The sequence below is a fragment of the Aethalodelphis obliquidens genome, unplaced genomic scaffold, assembly GCF_003676395.1.
Source record: "Aethalodelphis obliquidens isolate GAN/ISIS:26980383/991018 unplaced genomic scaffold, ASM367639v1 scaffold55, whole genome shotgun sequence".
NCBI classification, from domain to species: Eukaryota; Metazoa; Chordata; class Mammalia; order Artiodactyla; family Delphinidae; genus Aethalodelphis; species Aethalodelphis obliquidens.
Window position 1 is genome coordinate 11259052 of NW_020837999.1, and position 18461 is coordinate 11277512.

At 45.1% G+C, this 18461-nt stretch overlaps 1 long non-coding RNA gene across 1 annotated transcript in view; it reads right to left on the minus strand.

The window, feature by feature from the left end:
• LOC113609242 (uncharacterized) overlaps positions 1 to 18461 on the minus strand; it is a 140882-nt gene that overhangs the window by 46109 nt on the left and 76312 nt on the right. The gene's annotated exons all lie outside the window — the stretch shown is intronic.

Below are 18461 nucleotides of genomic sequence, written 5' to 3' on the forward strand. Positions count from 1 at the left end.
ACATGGTGGCATTGGAGTAGTTAGAATTCTTACCATGGCAGCTCAGGACTCCAAAAAGGGACATTCAAGCTAACAACTGTAAGGTCTTTCATGACATAGCTCTGGACTTTGTCAACTAGTCTATCAGTCAAAGCAGTCTCAAGCCTGCCCAGATGCAGGTGGCCTTCATGGGAGATGTATCATAGAGTCTGTGGTTGTATTTTCATATTGCCACTCCCATGATAAGTTAAATGCACCCTCACATTTTCTTCTATCTTGCTTATGCTGCTTTTGCCACTGCAGCTGCTGCTTCTTTTTCTTTCTTTTTATAAATATAAATCCTCAATCCATCGAGAAAATGTTTTTATATAGGCTTATAATGAGGTTTGAATTTGAATATTTCCACCTAATAAATGATTTCACCATAATCTTTTCTTGAATAACCATCTTCTTGCTGATGGCTAACTATTAGAGACACTAGGGCCTGTGTGAGTATTTTGTTAATGGATGAAAAACACCCTTCACCTTTCCCTTGACTTTTCTGGCACTCTCCTCCTCAAGATAAAACTGGAACCTCCTGGGCTTCCCTGGTGGCGCAGTGGTTGAGAGGCCGCCTGCCGATGCAGGGGACGCGGGTTCGTACCCCGGTCCGGGAGGATCCCACATGCCGCGGAGCGGCTGGGCCCGTGAGCCATGGCCGCTGAGCCTGCGCGTCCGGAGCCTGTGCTCCGCAACGGGAGAGGCCGCAACAGTGAGAGGCCTGCGTACCGCAAAAAAAAAAAAAAAAAGTGGAACCTCCTGGTTAAGTGTAGCTGTCAGTCTGAGGGGCAACGAACCACACCACCGATGCCAGGTTGGCCAGCAAGCATCTTTCCAGAAGGTCACTCTCGGCTAGAAGGGCTCTGTGACTCTGCGCCTGGCTGTTGACCTAACTCAGAGGGGCTCCTACTTTTCAATCTACTTTTTACAATAGCAGGTTCTTCCACTGCAGCAGAGCTGTGTGCCTTGGGCTGCTGCCCTGGGTGTGTCTGAGGTACTCTTGTTGTTGTGATTCCAAGTGCAATAATTCCAGGGGAAGATTGCTTCTGAGATGAAGTAACTTGACTGCTTCTAATGGGAGATGCATTCGCTCACCTTTACTAAGGTACTTAGCTCCGCTAAACAAGGAAGGAAACTACAGTACCGTGAGGTGGTTTTTCCACAACCTCCCCCTCTCTCGCCAGTTCTTATCTCATGCTGGCTCCACCCTACATTCCTCCACCCCAGAGGGACCTCTGATCTGGCCTCCAGTTTCCTCACTGACATCTCTACTTCCTTCTACCACACAGAAACGCAGAGCCAAGCCCTGCGTCATAGGTCTCACAGTGCTGTATTCTGCTGCTTGGTTATCCATTTATTAATAACCTCCCACGCTATTGCTGCAGTTGCTATGCTACGCACATCCCTTACACAGCCGATATTCTGTTAGCTTTACTACCTTATTTAATTCCCCCTAACACTTTGGTGGTGTAGCTATTGATACTATTATTCCCGTTTTAGAGATAAGTGAATGTTTGCCTAGAGATAGGAATGCACTCACCCAGTGTAGTTAGTAAGTCCCGGAGCAGGAATTTTAACCTTGGTAGTGTGCTTAATTTTTAAACACTGTGCGATACTTCCCCTCTTCTTTCATCTTAATCCCCAGTTCCTAACTGTGGATCGGTGTTCCCACTTCTCCCTGAAAAAGAGCACACACAGCTGATACCATGGGCCACAGGAGAAAGACACCTGCTTGAGGACATATAATCCTGTCTGGCAGGAACATTTGAAACTCAATCCTCCTGAAAGTTTACTTAGCTCGTCCCTCTGATTCTAGCCAACTCTTTCTGACAGGTAGGAACGTCATCCTCTTAGACAAGGCACAACAGAGATGACCACACTTTAGCTAACTGGCCCGCCCTCTGAAAACTCCTGGCTGTTTCTTCAGGGGAGTTTTCTGCGTAACTTCACTCTGCAGCTTCATGATTCCTTGCTTCTTTTCGAGGTTGCTTCAGAGGAAATTTACTTCTGTGGTCCGAGCCCAGAACACACTCCAGCCCTCTCTGGAGAGAAGCAGGGTCGGAGAAGGAAGAGATTTCACAACTGGGGTAGCGTTGGTTGTTCACTGCTGAGGAATCTGAGAGTTGCCTTGCGTTTATCCTGGGTGGAAGGCCCAGCAGCTGGGGAAGGCCTGCTGTAGGGGGAGGAAGGACTCAGCGGGCAGCACTTCCGGAGAGGAAGGGGGTAGAAGAGTCAGCGGAGGCTCCCAGAGGCTGTGCCCTTTGTTCTCCTTTGGCCCTTCTGATATCAAAACTGCGGCCTGAGCTTTCAGCACCTGTGGTCCTGCCAGGTTTCAGAGAGTATGACTAGGAGAGAGACCGGCCAACCTTAGATCCAGTGAATGAATAATGAGTGATCAGTAGCACAGCAACTTGATCGTCCAATTTAATGCTTAATATACATCTTTGAGAGGAAAACTTGCAGTCACGTCTTGAGGAGGACTAGAAGATTTCAAGTTTTTCCAAAAGAACCTTTATAGAACCCCCAGAAGAGTCTCCGGGCAAGCTGTGAATTGTATTCTTTTGATCATGAAAAAAAGCATTGTATGCTTCAGAGGGAGGCATTGGTCAATTCTGTAACAGAGACTGAAACTAAAGCCAGATATCACCGTTCCAGCGTTGACATTTCTCTGGAACTGGGATGTGCGTACCATTAAACCATGTGACTCAGCAGGTACTACCAGAAGATTTTGTTTTCTTTGCACTGGTGAGCCTACTTTAGTATTTTGCATAGTAGAAGATTTCAGTGGGGCCTTGTTACTGTTTCATCCCACACAGATAATAATGGTAGAGCCATTCCGAGTTAACACTTTCAGAAGCCTTTATCTCTTCAACCAGATTGCGGCTCTGAGTAAGCAGGATCCTTGTCTTACAATAGTTTGATTTTCCCACACTTAAAAGTAAGATACTTTTACTCATTTCCTTCCTAGAGAGGCCAAGGGACCAAACCTCTCTGTTGCAGACACTGTTGGTTGCCTGCCAGGGAGCCGTTTGGACTTTGGTTGCCTTCCTTTAAAGGGTTCCGTCCTTTTGAGGAACTTAGACTCTACCTAATCACATAGGGTGAGACTTCATTGGTCTAGGCCAATTGTGGTGTCCTCACCTCGCATAGTGATTGTTTAAGCACGGGCAGAGTGGGCTGATTCTGGCCAGGGAGACATGGGGAATGCCTGATGGAGGGACCAGGATGGGGACATTCCCTCTTCTTTCAGTGTCTAAAGCTTTTTGACAGCATATGAGGCCTGACCTACAGCAGATCTTAGAACTGTGGGGGGAAGCTGCAGAAAAGGTAAGTGAGATCTGTGATGTTTGTGTGTCAATGAATTGACCCACTCTGAAACTGTCCTACCTCCAGACTTCACGTGATGCAAAATATCAACATCCTTATTGTTTTCAGCGGCTCACAGTTAGATCTATCTTTTGCTATCCAAAACATCTTACACTGCCTTTTTTTAAAAATTAATTATTTTGGTAGAATTTGGTCTTTGTTGCTGTGCACAGACTTTCTCTAGTTGCGGTGGGTAGGGTTTACTCTTCGTCGTGATGCACGGGCTTCTCATTGCAGTGGCTTCCCTTGTAGCCCAGGACGGGCTCTAGGCACACGGGCTTCAGTAGTTGTGGCTCGCGGACTCTAAAGCACAGGCTCAGTAGTTGTGGCGCACGGGCTTAACTGCTCCGTGGCATGTGGGATCTGCCCAGACCAGGGATCGAACCCGTGTCCACTGTATTGGCAGGCGGATTCTTAACCACTGCGCTACCAAGGAAGTCCCACAGCCTTTGTTTAAAAAGGGGAAGTTGATGTTGGTTGGGGAATCAAGGCAAAAAGCTCCTTCCTCACTCATGTTTGAGGAGGGAGCCATGTTTGCCTGGCAGTTCTGGCCGGTCTATCTCCTAAGGCCGCTTCTCTGCTAATACTCTTCAAAGACCTGATACTGGTGGGAAGACTAGTTCCTAAGGTTGAGCTGGTTCAGAAATAGAATACATTCAAGAAGTAGCAAAGAAAGGTTTTCTCCCATGTGACAGGAGGCAGAATTCATTGTCGACACCTTTCTGCACAGCAAGAAGAGTTCATAACTGTTTGTGGCTAACTTTGCACAAACATGATTTCAAAATGAATCTCCTCTTGCCAAGTTGAGACACAGGTGAGGATCTAGTGAGGGACAGAGAGTATGTGGTAGTCGGGGTGGAGTGGGGCAGGAGCTCTCTAGCTTGGTGCAGGGCCAGGCTGATAAGCATGTATCAGACGCCAGGGAGCAAGATGAGCTTCCTATGTTGGAGTTTCCAGCATGAATACATTTATCAATTTAACTGACATTCACTGAGTACATGGTACATGTCAGGTACTGTGTGAGGTACCTGAGAAAGAAGAAAAAAATGTTCTTTGACCACAGAGAACATACAGCCTAATATACAGTCCAGCCTTTAGGTAACCACTCCCAGCCCCTTCTTGTCTTAGCACTCTGGCGGTGTGAACATCTCCTCCCATTCATAAATTATGGCAACGTTGGATTGTAAATGCATGCATACCAGCCGCTCTTACAAATATTCCACATGATTTCCTTGTTATCAGGATTAAGAAATGTAACATTTTAAGTCTGTGAAGAGTTACCAGTTCTCCAAAGAAGAAATACAGATGGCACATGAAAAGATGCCCAACATCGCTAATTATTAGAGAAATGCAAATCAAAACTACAATGAGTTTGACCACACTGGTCAGAATGGCCATCATCAAAAAGTCTACAAATAATAAATGCTGGAGAGGGTGTGGAGAAAAGGGAACCCTCCTACACCGTTGGTGGGAATGTAAATTGATACAGCCACTATGGAGAATGGTATGGAAGGTCCTTAAAAACTAAAACTAGAGCTACTATATGATCCTGCAATCCCACTCCTGGGCATATATCTGGAGAAAAGCATAATTCAAAAAGATACATGCATCCCAATGTTCATTGCAGCTCTATTTATGCTAGCCAGGACATGGAAGCAACCTAAATGTCCATTGACAGATGAATGGATAGAGAAGATGTGGTACATATATACAATGGAATATTACTTAGCAATAAAAAGAATGAAATAATTCCATTTGCAGCAACATGGGTGGACCTAGAGATTATCATACTAAGTGAAGTAAGCCAGAGAGAGAAAGACAAATATCATATAAATTTGCTTATATGTGGAATCTAAAAAAAAGGGTACACATGAACTTATTTACAAAACAGAAATAGAGTCACAGTTGTAGAAAACAAACTTATGGTTACCAAAGTGGAAGGAGGGGGAGAAGGATAAATTGGGAGTGTAGGATTAAAATATACACACAACATATAAAATAGGTAACCAACAAGGACCTACTGTATAGCACAGGGAACTATATTCAAAATCTTGTAATAACCTATAATGAAAAAGAATCTGGGGACTTCCCGGGTGGCGCAGTGGTTAAGAATCGGCCTGCCAATGCAGGGGACACGGGTTCGAGCCCTGGTCCAGGAAGACCCCACATGCTGCGAAGCAACTAAGCCCGTGCACCACAACTACTGAGCCTGAGCTCTAGAGCCCACAAGCCACAACTACTGAAGCCCACATGCCACAACTACTGAAGCCTGCGTGCCTAGAGCCTGTGCTCTGCAACAAGAGAAGCCACCGCAGTAAGAAGCTCATGCACCGCAATAAAGAGTAGCCCCGGCTCGCTCAAGTAGAGAAAGCCCGTGTTCAGCAACAAAGACCCAATGCAGCCAAAGATAAATAAATAAAATAAAATAAATAAATTTATAAAAAGAGAAAAAGAATCTGAAAAACTATATATAACTGAATCACTTTGCTGTACACCCGAAACATTGTAAATCAACTATACTTCAATAAAAATAATTTTTAAAAGAGTCATCAAGCACCACTACGATGAGCCAAATGGTGTGGAAAATACAAAGGTAACTGAGAAATCCTGTACTTCCAGGAAACCACAGCTCAGGTGGGAGTATATAATTTGCATAGTAAAAGTCAGAGCAAGCAACTAGGTGAAAAGCAAGCATTTGAATGGTGCAGATAATTAGTGCTAGGGAAGTTGAATTCAATTCCACACATATTTGTCGAGCCCTTCAGTGTGTCAAGTACTGAGTCAGGCCCCTGGGACACAGGAATGAATAAGTTCAATTCCTTCTCTTATTGGAGCTAACTCTGCAGTAGTGATGATACAGTAATATTAGTCATATCAAATAACATTTATGAAGCCCTAATTATTATTATACATTTCTTTTTTTTTTTGCGGTACGCGGGCCTCTCACTGTTGCGGCCTCTCCCATCGCTGAGCACAGGCTCCGGACGCGCAGGCTCAGCGGCCATGGCTCACGGGTCCAGCCGCTCCGCGGCATGTGGGATCCTCCCGGACCGGGGCACGAACCCGTGTCCCCTGCACCGGCAGGCGGACTCTCAACCACTGCGCCACCAGGGAAGCCCTATTATTATACATTTCTATGTGCTTTCCATATAATACCTCATTTATTGGTTAACTCTATGAGTAGGTATTAATATTATCCCCATTTTAGAGATGAGGAGACTGAGGCAGGCAAAGTAACTTTCCCAAGATCACAGAGTTAGTACGGTAGATAAGAGATTAATGAAGACTCTAACAGTTTATCAATTTTACCTGTAATAGATCTAGATATGGGAAAACTAGGTTCTTTAGGCAAAGGAGACGTGGTAATAAATGGACTGCTAGCCCACTATGGGACAAGTAGGTTAAATTGCCTACACGTTCCCCCAGCACTGCTGGAACCACAGAGCCCCAGTGACGTCACTGGCCCATAGTTGTGCCTGCTGCTATGGAAAACAGAGATGTCGGGAAAGAAAACTAGCAGAGCACCGGCTTTCTTCCATCCACATGTGCTGAGCTGAACTGAGGTTTATTGAGGACATCTGGGACATTCTGGGACACCTGGAGTTAGAATCCCATGGAAAATTACAATTGAACCAGGGTGTAAATCTCCCTAAATATGTAATCTGATTAAAGCCATCAACACCAGCCAATGAAAGACAGGAGGGTTGCTTGGCATTCTACATCAGGCTCTGCCTCCCATGGACCTGTAGGTAAATTGAGAAGTGCGGAGAAGGCAGTTTCTCATCTACATTATCTTCTCCTCTTGAGGGACTGAATACATCCCTCCTGATCCTAGGTCATCTTTTAAAAATGATAGGACCCATTAGCAGTCTCACCTTGAGGTGGATGTGATATTGTGATTTATAATAATAAATATATATTCAGCCTTCCTCCCCTTTCCTGGCAGAGTTCCTAAAACCCTTGGAATTCCCCCAAGTGATAAGAGTCATAAAGATGAAAAGAAAGTGTTTTGTTATTCACAAGGAGGTTCTTTCGGCCACACCTGAATTTGTTAATGAGATGAGTTTGGGGAAAGCCCCTAGCTAACCACTCAACAGGTGCCGGTTGTCAGGAGAACTCACCACGTGATTAGAAGTTTGGAACTTTTAGCCCCTTCTCCACCTCTGTAGAGAGGAGGGTCTGGACTTTGGATCAATCACCAGAGGCCAATAATTTAATCAATTGTTTCTGTGTAATGAAGCGTCCATAAAAATCCCTAAGCATGAGATTCAGAGAGCTTGGTGAACAAGAATGCAACCACATGCAGGGAGAGTGGCATAGCCCAGATTCCCAGAGGACAGAAGCTCCTGTGCCAGGAATTTTTCTGGACCTCACCCTATATCTCTCTTCATATCTAAATAAGTCAGTAATAATAAAGTGTCTCCCTGAATTCTGTCAGCTAGTCTAGTAAATTATCAAACCCAGGGCTGGGGGGTGGGTAGGTCAGTCAGAGCCCAGGTGAAAACCTGGGCTTGTGGCTGGCATCTGAAGTGGGGGCAGTCCTGTGGGACTAAGCCCTTAATCTGAGATGTGATGCTGTCTCTAGGTTGATAGTCTCAGAAGTGAGTTAAATTGTAGGGCTTCCCTGGTGGCGCAGTGGTTGAGAGTCCGCCTGCCGATGCAGGGGACACGGATTCGTGCCCCGGTCCGGGTGGATCCCACATGCCGCGGAGTGGCTAGGCCCGTGAGCCATGGCCGCTGCTCTGCAACGGGAGAGGCCGCAACAGTGAGAGGCCCGCATACCGCAAAAAAAAAAAAAAAATTGTAGGACACCCAGCTAGTAGTGTTGGAGAACCACTTAGTGTGGGGAAGAACCCCTATATATTTGGAGTACAGAAGTCTTCTGTGAGTAGAGGAGGAAACAGCAGCATATGACCTACATTTGCTAGAGATTACAATCTGTCACCCGTACTAAACCACGGACAGCTCTAAAATGAGTAGTTTCTTTAGGCTGTAAGGATGTATTTCTGCCCTAGGAACTGGACTCTTGAATTCAACATGATGTCCAACCTGCATGCTGTACATTTCTCTTCATTCCTGATCTATTTCATACCTCATTCTGCTGGAAGAAACCAATTAACCCCCTACCCCTACCTCATCACCCCCCCCCCAAAAGTAACTTATCTATATCCCTATGTTTCTAGAGTCTTCTGATTAGAAGAATATGCTCCTCAGCCTCCTGGAAGGACCTGAGATGGACAAATAGGAAGGAGATTCAGAAAGCAAGTGATAAATTTCTCTTGAAGCATCTATTCTTCCCTCCCTCCCTTCTTCTCTCTCTCTCTCTCTCTCTCTCTCTCTCTCTCTCTGTTTAGTGAGGCCCTACTTGGTGTGAAGCTCTGGGCCAGGCAATAGAGACACAGAGAGGAATAAGATTAACATGGTCTGTGCTCTCAGGGGTTTTCAGTCCACCGAAGGCAACAAAATGTTCAATTATAAATTAAAATAAGTGCTGCAAAGGATAAAATATAGATAATATGACGGAGACAAGGAATGGGGAGCAAACCAACTATACTTTTGTGCTCAAGGAAGAAGGTTACATTTAAAACAAGACCTGAGACTTGACTAATCCGTTTTGGAGAATCTTTCCAGGCAGGGGAAACCCTTTCCTTTGAGACACTGTGGTAAAGAGAAACTTGAGTGTTCAAGAAATTAACTAAGATGGATTGAGGGGAAGGAGAGAATGAGGAAGTGAGACTGAAGAAGCGGGCAGGAGCCACGGGAAGGATTTTGCATTTTATTCCAAGTGCAGCGAGCAGTCCCAGGAAGGCAATGTGTAACGACAATCCCTCCTCAGAAACTACATGACATCACTTCCAGAGCGAAGGGGAGGATGCTTGAGGGGAGAGTGATGATGGAGGAATATCTGGTTTCCTCTGAAAACTCTGGGATTTTGGAAGAACTCCGTCTGGCTATAAACGATGTTGTCAGATGTGGGGTTTACAGTTCCAGTATTAGCACTATTAACGTAACGAGACGGCCTTCAAAGAAGAACTTGAAGGACGGATGTTTTAAAAGGAAGTTTCGAGTGGAGTCATTGTGACACCTTCAGGTAGGACTCATTTCCCACGGCGCTTCCTCCACGGGACGGCCAGAGTGAGACAGGGTCAAAATAAATACATATTTATTGAGCAATTACTCCATGCTTAGCACTGTGGTAGATGCAGTGGTGACTCCAAAAAATGGTCCCCGTCCTCAAGGACTTTAAAAGATATTATAGGAAGGATGGTCGAAAGAGTCCATCAGAACAATCCCATGAACAATCAGCCAAAATGTGTGTAACCTCCACCTTGGGTTTCTATTTGACATCTCACAATACAGAATTCAAAGTGGTCAAGGGATAAGGATCTCTGGAGGAGTAGTTTGCAAATCATTAGGGAGGCTTAGCCATGCAAACAGGTAAGCAAGGATGCTAAGGTTCTCCTCACAGGCTGTCATTCTTTCCCACGGGATTATTCCAGACATCTGGAAGAGAGCAGCTAACTGGGGTGTCCTTTCCTTGCCCACCCTATGCTTTTATCATTAGTGGTAAACTTGTGCAAACATGGGGAATCCTGGCTGTCATGGTTACTTCCCAAACTCTGAAAGGCCAGAGGGAACAATCACTTGAGATTTCTCATAGGGATGGGGACCTGTTTCCAGTGTCATACTGCCCGTTTCTGATACCAACTCAGGATTAGGAAGAAGAAGAGGGTTGCACAGAGCTTGTGTAGAGAAACTTGGGTGCTCAGGCCTTAAATGCCACAGAGGTCGTAGGCTGGCATGGTAGAAGTCAGAGTCTGGGCCTGTCATCTCAAGAAAGACATTTGATCTCATTCTTATTCAAATGAACCATTTGCACCCGATAAACTCAGGCCAACGATGTCTCACTCCAACTAGTTCCAGATTCCAGGAGAAGTGGGGTCAACTGCTTTTCCCCTCTCCTGGTCATGAAGTAGAAAACTCAGGAGATGGCTATTAACAAAGAGTTGAAGCTGTGACCCAAAGCACACAGTTGAGTGTTAAGACCTCTCTTGGAATCTCGGTTCCTTCACATACTAGTTGTGTGATGCTGAACAAGTTAACCCAAAGTTTCCTGATCAATAGAATTAATTCATTGTCTATCTACTAGGCTGTTAAAGACAGGAAAATGAAATAAAATACGTGAAAGATCTGAGTAAGGCACAGAGTACTACACAGATGTGAAGTAGTCCTATCACACCTAGTGCTAAGGTAGGTGACAATGTAACAGCTACCTTCCCCAAATCAACTACCACCAGCTCTCTATGTGGGGGTCCAGGGCCTAAAGATACACAGTTTCTCATCTTACCCACCTGATGCTGTAGGCATAGGGCCTAGTGCTTAGAATTTTTCACAGGTCTATTAAAATATTTGAGACAAGACATGGAAAAAATATACCTTCGAGACATGAGAAGTGCAATATGGATAAAAGGAAGTGAATGTTTCAGTAAATGTCCACAGAAATGATTCTTTCAATTAGTCAACTGCAACACAACCTACCCCAAACAGAGCTGTATATCAATTGTTTAACATGTGATAAGGGTACATCTTAGTATGCTTAATATCATGTAAGGTAGGCTCTCTAAAAGGAAGTTCTTAGAGCCTGTGTGATATCCAGGCAGCCCTGTCTATGTCACTGGAGAATGTGAAGCAGGAACAAAGGGCTTTTTTTCTTTCTCTAGCTAAAACCCACATTCATCTGTTAAAAGCTGGCATCACATCTATTTTTAACTGCATCATAAATGCTCTTTTCATTTCTTTTCTTCCTCTAGTGCCCTGCAACTTATCCATAGAAGCTACAGAAGATGAACTGACTCCAGTTTTATTCAATCCAAGATTAGGCACGCCCACTTTCTGTATGTTTTCAGGAAGGTTTATGCTTCAGGAAGATCACCTCCAATTTCCTTCTCCCCATCACCCCCTCTTGTCCTCCTATTCTTACGGTGTGTGGTATCCATGGGGCTCTGGTTATTTGCAGGTATTTATTGAATTGTGAGAAGGCTCATTGGTTAGGTGGGCCTGAGTGGGAGCTAAAAAGCTTTGAGAAAACAGGTGGACAACATACCAGGCTCCCTTCTTACCTCTGACACTTCACTGTCTGACCTTGGTTGGGCAAGGCCTTTCCCCGTCTGCTCTTCCATTGGTTTATCTGTGTAGTGAGATGTGTAACATCTAAGAGAGGGGATGACCAACAAATCCAGCTTTCATGTACTGTGATTCTGATTGCAGTTCCGAATGACTCTGTCATCCAAGCGTGTGTCACAGACCCTAAGTAGGTAGACACTTCCATAACCTGCTCCATGGAAGAGGTCAGGCTTCAGCTGACCTCCGCTTGTTTCTTTCTTCCAAGTTGACAAAACTTTTCAAGTTTGGAAAGCACTTTCAAGTTTGGAAGTGTTGCTTAAGTTGTATGATTAAACTCCAAATGTAATGAAACTCTTTCATCTCAGGAACCGAAAGCCACTTGACGTTTGTTTTTCCCGAGTTAATCAATCACCCGCTTTTCCTGCAGGGCTATCTGTGATGGGAGATGAGGGAAGATGGGAGTTCTGAGTTAGCCACACCATTGGCGGCCTCCCTGCTGATACCTGCTAGCTAGCTGCACTCTGCCTTGCTGACAGACCCCTGATCTGGTTTAGGTATTGGCGTCCACACTCTTCAGGGGGAAGACAGGTCCCTACCTAGCCCTGGGAGGTGGGAGAATATGGATTAGATAATTCAATCATAGTAATTCCATTTCTTTTGTCTGTAATTTTGTGCTTTAATTCCATCCAGGGCAATGTGAAGGGAAATCTGCTAGGGTGGGGGAAACCTACAGGGTAAGTTTCTCTTGTTTTTTTTAAAAGGGATGCAAGGTACCATGCTCTTCATTTTCCTGCCTTCCCATGTCACTGTGTGAGTCTACAGGGCTTGGGACTGTACCAGTTATCTGGATACCATGAGCACAAATACCTACAAGCTGAGGACGGTAGAGAGAAAATGGAAAGAACCTGGGTCCTTGGTAGTATCTTTGAACCACTCATTTATGTAACCTTGGGACTTCTCTGCTTTGGAAGCTCTTATGGTGAGAGAGAATCATTTGTCCTGTCGCTCAGGACCACGTCTGGTTGGGTTTGCTGTTACAAAAGCCTGCTAACAGCTGAACGAAGCTGCCTCCTCGGTGGTCACAGTTCCCTTTCTGCTTGGACAGGGTTTGGAGAAAGTATCCCAAAGGCAGAGGTACCTCAGTGGGCAGCCTCACATCAGAGCTTTTCAAACCAGTCCACAACATAGGACGAAGGGGAGGGAGTCTAAATCCCTTATGGGATTGGGAAGTAAAGCCTAAACCTGCAACCAAAAAGCTGAAATTTATTTGACCTCTTATGTCTTTGACGTTGAAATTCACGTGAAATTTTCATTCTGTTTCCTAATACCTTTATTTCCATGTAAAATTAATATTTTACCTACTTACCAGTTAAATTATTTAACTTCTCCTACCCTGCGAATTTTCAATGTAAATTAATGCTGGACTGACCCCTGGCAATGTGTCTCACATGATGCCAACAGGCAGAGCATCTGCTTCCAGAAGGTGTAGGTGGACAGAACCTGCAAAGGCCCATGGGATTATTGTTGCAAACGTGGAAGAGGTCAAAGCAAGAGGAAGTACATGGGGAAGTGTAGCAACTTTCCCTTCCTCTGAATCCTCAGCCTAGAAACTCTAGGCAGGCGATGGTGACACAAGCCACACACGGACCACATTCCTGCCTCAGATAAGGTTTGTGTAGGTGAATTCCTGGGCTGCGCAGGTGACTCCTGAGGCTTGAGTCATTAAGCCCAAGAACCCAAGTGACTTGCCCCAGGCTGCTGCTCGATTTCAGGGACAGTGTCTCAGTCCACTGTGCTTCACCCATCCTGACAGGCTGTCATTTCAATCAGATGTGAAAGGGCAAATCACTGAATCAGTTTGGGTAAGTTGTTCCTGTTTCCCTTCTGCCCAGGTCTAAACTCTCCTTTTGTGAAAGCCCCCTAGAGTATCAGCTCAGGGAAGCCAGGGACTTTGCTTCTCTTGTTCCCTGATGGATCCTCAGTGCCTCTTACTGTGTCTGGCACATAGTATATGCTTCATAAATATTTTTTGAATGACTGACTTTGAAGAAGTCGAATTAGGAATACTTGGAAGGCCATTCTATAGTAGGAGAGAGGAAAGTGCTTTGAGAGTTGAGGTGCTAGGAATGGAGAGGGACAACCAAAGATGGGACCCTGGAAACCCAGGAGCAGACCTCAGAAGGCATCCAGGGAAGGAGCTGCTGGAGGAGGTGAGGGTGTGAATCTAAGGGTGCCCCGTGGAAGAGGTGCTGCGCAAGTTCTCATGAGCCAAGCGGGAGAACACGGTTCGTCTTTACTTGTGTGAGAACCGCTGTGGGCCTGCATGGAGGGTCTAAGCCAGGCAATGCTTTTGTGGCCTAGGACAGAGCTGTGATCCATCCCCTTAGCACCCCACCCATGGCCCGGCCAGGAAGACTGAATCTGATGACAAGATTTCCTTGGTCTCTGTGCAATTAATTATCTCTTCCTCTTCAATTACCCAACAAATTCCCAGAACACCAGTCAACTCAAAGTGGGTGGTTTCCACACCCTGGCGGAAAGGTTTGGGGAATTATTGTTAGAGATCGTTTGCAGGCGCTCTGCGCCAGCCACCTGCTGCCTAGCTGTCTGTGTGGCCTTGACTTCCTCGGCTCTCTATCAGCAACAAACTGGCCTTTCTCCTCCCGGGTTCAAGAACCTCTTGAATTCTTTGGTTCTGTTCCATCTGCTCCCTCAGGTACCTTACTTCTCAAATTATATTAACCAAAGGAGGGAAAAATTTGGTCAAAGGTTCTCAGCTGATTATCCCAGCTAAGATTACCTAGGCGGTTGGGCACAGTGGTTGGACACGCAGGCCGTGGGGTCAGCCCAACTGGCTTCCACTCCTCCCATGCCTTTCTAGCTATCAAACCCTGGGCAATTCACTTAACATTTGTAGATTTTAGAATTCTTCTCCATAAAAGAGATAGAACCTTACGGGGCTGTTCCAAGGTTTAAAAGAGATGATGTATGTAAGGCATTTAACAACAGACTTGGCATGTAGCAAGTGATCAATAAATGTCAACTATTTTTATTTTTGCTTCTCCTTTTCATTCTTCCTTTTAATCTCTTGCCTAAATTGATAAATACTTTCATCTCCTCATGGGATGAGTGTGTTTGTGAGGAGTGAAGATAAGAATGGTAGGGGGGCAGAGACATTATTCTGTTTAATTTTTTAAGTTTTTTTTTTTTTGATGTAGACCATTTTTTGAAGTCTCTATTGAATTTGTTACAATATTGCTTCTGTTCTATGTTTTGGCTTTTTGGCCCTGAGGCATGTGGGATCTTAGCTCCCTGATCAGGGATCGAACCCGTATACCTCATATTGGAAGGCAAAGTCTTAAAGACTGGACTGCCAGGGAAGTCCCTGTCTTATTTTTTAAGTCATCAGATACACTAAAAAAATAATAATAATAGGGAGGAAGATGAAGATGGCAGAGTAGGAGGATGTGGAACTCACCTCCCCCAGCAAACACATCAAAAATATTGGGTTGGCCAAAATGTTTGTCTGGGTTTTTCCTAAGATGTTACAGAAAAACCCAAACAAACTTTTTGGCCAGCACAATACATCTACATATGGAACCATTCTCATGGAAAACTAACTGGGAACTGGCAGAAGAATTCCTATACAACCAAAGCCACAAGAAAGATCTCTATGTAACTGGGTAGGATGGAAAGAGGGCATTGGGTTGGGACCTGCACCTTTGGGAGAGGTCTGAAAGGAAGAGAAGGTCCGCATGGGTGCCCTCACCCTGGGGAGCAAGCAGGTTGAGCCACAATCTGGGCATCCCAGTCCTGGAGTCCTGCGTGGAGGAGACAAGCCACCTTGGCTTCTAGGAGAACCACTGGGGGAACTCCCCGGCAGTCCAGTGGTTAGGACTGCACGCTTTCACTGCCAAGGGCCTGCGTTCGATCCCTGGTCGGGGAACTAAGACCCCACAAGCCGTGTGGTATGGCCAAACAAACAAACAAATGAAAAAACAAAAAAACAAAAAATGGTGAACCACTTGGACAGACAGAAGGGCTGAAGAACTTAGACTCTACTCACGAGGAGTGCACGTGGGCTGGTTTGCCGACAATCAGGATGGAGAGAGCCTTGCGCTGGCAGCGCCCCACCCCAATTCCTGAAGCCACAGCACCTCGGCTACTCTACACCACAGTCTTGCACTGGATCTGGGACTAACACAACAGGGGGAGGGACACAACCTTGGGCTGCCTCTGAGCATAATCATGGACACCTGTACAGGTGGCATACACGTCCTCTGTGAGTGCACGGGCCTCACTTCCTTCAGCAATTACCTCCTTTGGGGCAGGGCACACACTCAAGGGCAACAGAGCCTGATTCAGGCTGACCCTTAGGGCTTCTACATCGACAACTGGAGAGCAGGCCTACCCCTGACAGGACAGCGAAGCTACAGAGCAGAGAGGAAGTCCCACCTCACACCCTGCACAGGCTTTAGATCCCCCCAACACCAACCATACCCACTATCAAGGGTGCAACAGCCAGCACACCCTGAAGAAAGAGGGGGTTGCAGCCATTCTGAAACCAGCCCTTGCACCAGAGATATTGGACACAAACAGTCTACACAGGGACACTGCCACATAAAAACACCCCTTGAAGACCACAGTGGGGTAACTGTTTCTCCTAAATTATACAGACAAAGTTAAGTAAAATGAAAAGGCAAAGGAAACCATCAGTAAAACAAAAAGGCAACCTATGGAATGGGAGTAAATATTTGCAAACGATGTGACAAATAAAGGGCTAATATCCAAAATATACAGCTTATGCACCTCAATATCGAAAAAACAAACAACCCAATCAAAAACTGGGGAGAAGACCTAAATAGACATTTTTCCAAAGAAGACATACAGATGGCCAACAGACACGTGAAAAGATGCTCAACATCGCTAAGTATTAGAGAAACGCAACTCAAAACTACAATGAGGTATCCCCCCACACCGGTCAGAATGGCCATCATGAAAAAGTCTGTACACAATAAATGCTGGAGCGGGTGTGGAGAAAACAGAAACTTCCTGCACTGTTGGTGGGAATGTAAATTGGTGCAGCCACTATGGAAAATAATATGGAGTTCCCTTAAAAAACCAAAAATGGAGATACCATATGATCCAGCAATCCCACTTCTAGGAACATATCTGGAAAAAATGAAAACTCTAATTTGAAAAGATACATGCACCCCAATAGTCATAGCAGCACTATTTACAATAGCCAAGAAACAACCCAAGTGGCCATCAACAGTCGATTAAGATGGCTTAAGATGAGGTTTATATATACATATATATATATATATTCAATGGAATATTATTCAGCCATAAGAAAGAATAAAATATTGCCATTTGCAACAACATGGATGGACCTAGAGATTATTATACTTTGTGAAATAAGTCAGAGAAGGCAGATACTGTATGAGATCACTTATACGAGGAATCTAAAAAATACAAATGAATGTATACGCAAAACGGAAACAGACTCACAGACATAGAAAGCAAATTTATGATTGCCAAAAGTGGGAGCAACAAATTAGGAATATGGGAGTAACAAATACAAACTGCTACGCATAAATAGATAAGGAACAAGGATTTACTGTATAGCATAGGGAAATATATGCAATAGCTTGTAATAATCTGTAATGGAATATAATCTACAAAAAAAAACAACCTGAATCACTATGCTGTACACCTGAAACTAACGAAATATTGTAAATCAACTACACTTCAATAAAAACAAAATAATAATAATTGTCGTCACTTATTGAAGACCAGGCATTTCATATGCTGCAGTGCTTTAGAAGCACATCCAGAAAATTTTGACACTCCTTCTAAAGGAGGAGGGGTCTAATCCCTCTCCCGTTCGTTGATTTGGGTTGGCAGTTGTTACTCACTTCTAGTGGAAGAGACGTTGTATGACTTTCGAGGCCAGACTAGTAAAGGTGATACAGTTGCACCTGTTTCTCTCTCAGGACATATGCCTTTAGAGCCCTGTTCTGCCCTGTAAGAAATCTAGTGACCCTGCAGGGGCTGTGCAGGAAGGCCAGGTGGGTAGGTCCCCTGGGGGCATAGGGGGATATGCCGGGGGAACCCCAGCTGCTCCAGCCCCTGCCGTTTGTCTTCCCAGCCCCGGCACCAGACGTGAATGAGGAAGTCTTCAAAATGATCCCAGCTCTAGCCACCGACTGACTGCAACCTTGAGGGAGACCCCCAGTGAGAATAGCCCAGCTTAGTCGCTTTCAAATTCCTGACCTGCAAAAAGCACTAGAGCTAATAAACAGATATTGCTGTTTTGAGCCAGTAAATTTCGAGCTGATTTGTCATGCATCGATACATGATAAACATGGTATCAACTAATAACACTGGGTGATAGGCATTGGAATCTCAGTTTTACAAACAAGGAAACTAAGGTTTAGAGAACTTAAGAAACACATGTAAAGACACCACTTGGAACATGCAGAGCAGGGACACAAACGTATGTCCATGTGAGTCTAGAGTCCATGCCTGAACCACTGCACCGGGACTGCTTCATTTGACTGATCCTGGAGGAGGTTGAAAATAATGGGCAAAAATGCCTTTTCCTTATCTGCCCTACAAGCTTCTCAATATTCCAGGATGAAACACATGATCATATTGTGTTTGGAAGATCACCACCTGCTCCACACTCTCTTGGCTCATCGAAAGTAACTGGCAAAGTGAGTTTCCCAGAAGTAAACTCTCTCATTGTCAGGCATTGATCTCAGGTAAGCTTCAGAGCAGGGTTGCTAGCAGTAGTCTGCCGACCCAGAGGGCCCAGGGTGCCCCGGGGAGGCTTGTGGACAGTTAGAAAGCCTGAGTTCAGGGCAGGCAAGGAAAAGCCAGATGGTGTGTGGTGGAGGAAGACAGTACAAACAAGGCGAGGAGTGGGAGAACAGCTGAGAAGGAAATGA